We start from the raw sequence: 5226 nt of genomic DNA, 5'->3' as shown, positions 1-5226 counted from the left end.
CGGAGTGTTCTGAGAGCAAACCAAGTTGGCAAATAAGGTTGCCAACTCCAGCTTTGGAAATTCCTGGGGATTTGGGGGCGGAGCCTGGGGAGGAACTTCAGCAAAGGACAATGCCAGAGAGGCCGCCCTCCAAAGCAGCCATTTTCTCCAGGGAAGTTAATCTCTGTAGTCTGGAGATGAGCTGTAATTCCAGGGCATCCCCAGGTCCCACCTGGAGGCTGGCATCCCTGTTATCAGCAGACTGGCTCAGCGGGTATGGCAGTTCCTTCCTTTTTCCCCCCCTTCTTCATCCTGCTTCTGTCCCTCCCTACCCCCATCGCCAGTCTTGTTTGTTTGTTTTGTAAGGAGGCTGCTAGATAAAACAGAAAGGGTTTGTGTGTCACAGAATGGGCACATTGTTTTACTGATGTGACACCGAATGAGGGAATTGGCAGCAAGTCCTGGCTTTATGTACATACGTGCCCGTTCTGCTATAGCTCCATCGCAAGCTTTTCAGCCAGCAGGGGCCTGTGAGAGTCCAGCAGGGGCTTGCCTTGGGGGAGGAAAAGCAAAATGAGGTCCACTATCGCTTGCAATCTCTCCTGGTTGGCCATGTCCGTAGACAGCTTTTCTCGCAAAAGATTGTAGTGTTTCCAGGGGTAGTCATCCCTTCCCGAGCCTCCTTGTATGGGGGGAATGGTGAAATCCTGGCTGGGGAGGATTCCCCCCCCCCCAGTACTCTAGAAGTCCTGACCCGGATGGCCCTGACGAGCCTGATCGTGTCAGATCTCGGAAGCTAAGCGGGGTCGGCCGTGGTCAGTACTTGGACGAGAGACCTCCGAGGAAGTCCTGGTTGCTACGCAGAGGCAAGCGATGGCAAACCACATCTCTTTGTCTCTGCCCTGACCTGGATGGCCCAGGCAAACCTGATCTTGTCAGATCTTGCAAACTAAGCAGGGTCGGCCCTGGTTAGTACTTGGATGGGAGACCACCGAGGAAGCCCAAGGTCACTATGCAGAGGGAGGCAATGGCCAATCACCTCTGTCCCTCTCTTTGCCTTGAAACCCCTACAGGGTCTTCACCGTAAGTCAGCTGCGACTTGACATCACCTTCCATCACCGGAAGGATGGCTCCAGAGCTCACAAAGTAGAATTTCTGCTCACAAGACTCCACAGCTTAGAGGGAGCATTGGTTGCTACGCAGAGGCAGGCAATGGCAAACCCACCTGTGCATGTCTCTTGCCTCTACCTGGATGGCCCAAGCTGGCCCAGTCTCCTCGGATCTCAAAAGTTAAGTAGGGTCAGCCCTGGTCAGTACTTGGATGAGAGACCACCGAGAAAGTCCAGGGTTGCTACGCAGAGGCAAATGATGGCAGACCACCTCTGTTTGTCTCTGCCCTGACCTGGATAGCCCAGGCTAACCTGATCTTGTCAGATCTCAGAAGCTAAGCAGGGTCGGCCCTGGTTAGTTCCTGGATGGGAGAGACCACCGAGGAAGCCCGGGGTCGCTACGCAGAGGGAGGCAATGGCCAATCGCCTCTGTCCCTCTCTTGCCTTGAGACCCCTACAGGGTCTTCACTGTAAGTCAGCTGCGACTTGACGTCACCTTCCATCACGGCTGTGCCTTCACTGCTTCAGGTGACTTAATCACCTTGTGATGCTCACAGACTCAACAGAGAACGGTGTCACCAATTCAAAACCTTTCAACAAAATCCGTAGGCGGGGTGAAACAATGCTTCCCAGTGGAGCGGCACAGCTGCAGGAGCCGCCGTGGCTACGGCCGCGGTCCACCCTGGAAGGTGACCAGCAGGGGTCATTTCGTAGAAAAAGAGGTGCAGGAGCTCATTAGCATAACTTATTTGCATAGGCCACACCCCCTGACATCACCGGAAGTGTGTCAGAAGGCGACACCCACCGCTCAGGCTCCACTGGACTGTTTTGGATTGCTAGCTATTGGGGGGGGGGGAACGTGCAGATCTGTCCTCGCAGAGGAGGGAGAGCTTGTACCTGAATAAAACTTGGTCTTAAAGCTGCCACTGGACTGTTTTGGGCCGGGGGGCCGGGGGGGGCTCTGCAACTTACCTGGCTGCTTCTTGCTCTGACTGAGGGCTGCTGGGAGCAGGGGGTGGGGCTTGTTATATGTGCCCGCCCCCTGGGCTCTTTACTGCCGGAGCTCCGCTCCTGTGCACTCCTGCAGGAAATGACCCCTGGTGACCAGCAAGCGAGACCTCTTCCCTCCCTTTCAGTTTCTGGGGTAGGAGCAAGGAAAACAGCAGTGTTCCCTCTAAGCGGAGCTAATGTGAGCCAGCTCACAGTTTTTTAGCCTCCGGCTCACACGTTTTTGTCTTAGCTCAGGAAAGATGGCTCCAGAGCAAACTAATCTATGCAGCGGCCGAATCGCTCTCTCTCAGCCCCACCAACCTGACAGGGTGTCTGTTGTGGGGAGGGGAAGGGAAAGGACTTTGTAAGCTGCTCTGAGACTCCTTCAGGTAGTGAAGGGCGGGGTACAAATCCAATCTCTTCTTCTTCTCGCTCACAACTTTCATGCCAAAAGCTCACAAAGTAGGATTCTTGCTCACAAGTCTCGACAGCTTAGCGGGAGGGTTGGAAAACAGCTGTGTGTCTTAACTGCACACTGCCAATGGGGAGGTTTGCCAACCGGCAGACAACAATAAAAACGGCGTGTTCACGCTAATGGCTTCGTGCGAAGCGTACATCGTGACAACTTCTTGGCCTCCGTTTGCAACTGATAAATGTGGCCGGGGAGGGGGAAGCAGCGCTCGAGCGACGGTCACAAATCGAGTTCGCCGCAATGGAAGAAAACCTGCACGGAACAGGAGCCGGGACGGGAAGAGAGGCCTTCGGCGTAAGATGAGAAACCAACATTTTTAACTCTTAATTATAACCCTGCTCTGTGTGGTGGTTTCATTACCGTAATCCAGGCAGACAGGTGTTTCTGTTTCAGGGCACAGGTGTTCGCTGGAAAATATAATCCCCGGGAGAGGGGGACGAAGAGCTCGTGTTTCACAATGCAGAAGGTCCCAGGTTCAAGCCTTTTTTCCACGGCATCTCATGGAGTATTTGTTGGGGAACACCTGTCCTTAAGACCCAGAATGGTTGCGGCCAGTTACAGAGCAGACACTGGACCGATGCTCTGATCCAAAAGAGGGAAGTTTATGGTGTATTACTGATACATTATTGACATATATAACAGAGGAGGGCCTGGGGCTCAACGGTACAGCATCTGCTCGGCATGCGGAAGGTCCCAAGTTCAATCCCCGGCATCTCCAGTTTCAAAGGACCAGGCAGGAGGTGATGTTAAGGACGTCTGCCTGAGACCCTGGAAAGCTGCTGCCAGCCTGAGTAGACAATACTGACCTTGATGGACCGATGGTCTGATTCACTTTAAGGCAGCTTCCTGGTGTTCTTTTTTTTAAAGGGGGCATGGCTGAATAGTACAGAATCTGCTCGGCATGTAGAAGGTCCCAGGTTCAATCCCTGGCACCTCCAGTTGAAAGGACCAGGGCAGCAGGTGATGGGAAAAACCCCAGCCTGAGACCCTGGAGAGCCACTGCCCGTCTGAGAAGAGAATGCTGATTAGGAGGGGCCATGGCTCAGTGGCAGAGCCTCTGCTTGGCATGTGGGAGGTCCGAGGTTCAATCCCCGGCATCTCCTGTTAAAAAGGACCAGGCAGGAGGTGATGCAAAAGACCTCAGCCTGAGACCCTGGAGAGCTGCTGCCAGTCTGAGTAGACAATGCTGATCTTGATGGACAATTGCCCTGATTAAATATAAGGCAGCACCATGTGTTCATGTATAATATGGGAGGGGCCATGGCTCAATTGGTAGAGCATCTGCTCGGCATGCAGGAGGTCCCAGGTTCAATCCCCGGCATCTCCAGTTGAAAGGACCAGGCAGTAGGGGATGGGAAAGACCCCAGCCTGAGACCCTGGAGAGTTGCTGCCAGTCTGAATATAGACAGTGCTGATTAGGAGGGACCACGGCTCTGTGGCAGAGCCTCTGCTTGGCATGCAGAAGGCCCCAGGTTCAATCCCTTCCACTTAAAAGGATCAGGCAGTAGGTGGTGTGAAAGACCCCAGCCTGAGACCCTGGAGAGCTGCTGCCGGTCTGAGTAGACAATGCTGACCTTCAGGGCTTTTTTTGTAGAAAAAGCCCAGCAGGAACTCATTAGCATAACAGGCCACACCCAACAGCAGGAGCTCATTAGCATATTAGGCACAGCCCTGGCAGCACCGCTCATTAGCATATTAGGCCACACCCCCATGTCACCAGAAGTGTGCTCATCCAGCCACACCCACCTTTTGCTTCTTATTCTGTTGACCTTGTTTGTTGTCAAAACCCAGGGCCTTTTTTTGTAGCAGGAATTCCTTTGCATGTTAGGCCACACACCCCTAATTGTAGCCAATCCTAATGAGTGTCTGCTGTTAGGTGTGGCCTATTATGCTAATGAGTTCCTGCTGGGCGTGGCCAACTCGGGAGCCAGCCGGAACTCCGTTCCTGCGCGTTCCTGCCCAAAAATAGCCCTGCTGACCTTGATGGACCAAGGGGGTCCGATTCAGGATAAGGCAGCTTCCTGTGTTCAGCTTGTGCGTTCAAGGCCACGTCTCACCACCGCAACACAACGACAATAAAGCCATCAGAAACAAACACAACGACGGGCCGAGGCAAGTTCCAAGCATCGATTGATTTCAGAATACAAAATAAAAACTGCGGTTTCCTTCACGCCAGCTAAAAACAATTTACAAAGACGTCCGTGCCTTGACAAAACCGTCCGTGCCTCCCTTCTTTCCCACCGTTTCCCCTACAGGAGCCCCTTGGGTGTGCGTTTCCTCTCCCCCCCCCCAATTAAATCCCCCCTCTCCTCATTAGTCATGTTAACCCATTTAAGCAGCATTTAGAAAAGCAATCTGCAAGCCTCATCTTCAGTTGTTGTTTTTTTCTGGAGCGGGGGGTGATGCTTCATTCCCCTTGTAGGATCAGGAGGATGTGGTTCTAGAAAGACCAAGCCTGAGAAGTGAAGTTGCCATCCTCCAGGTGGCAACTGGAGATCTCCCGAGATGACAACTAATCTCCAGGCAACCGAGATCAGTTACCCTGGAGAAAATGGCTGCTTTGGAGGGTGGACTTTATGGCATGATGCCCTGCTGATGCCCCTCCCCTCCCCAAACCCCGCCCTCTCCTGGCTCCACCCACAAAGTCTCCAGGTGTTTTCCACCCCAGAGTTGGCC

This window comes from Gekko japonicus, unplaced genomic scaffold (assembly GCF_001447785.1).
Source record: "Gekko japonicus isolate JY-2015 unplaced genomic scaffold, Gekko_japonicus_V1.1 scaffold892, whole genome shotgun sequence".
Classification (NCBI taxonomy): Eukaryota; Metazoa; Chordata; class Lepidosauria; order Squamata; family Gekkonidae; genus Gekko; species Gekko japonicus.
This window is presented reverse-complemented; position numbering follows the sequence as displayed.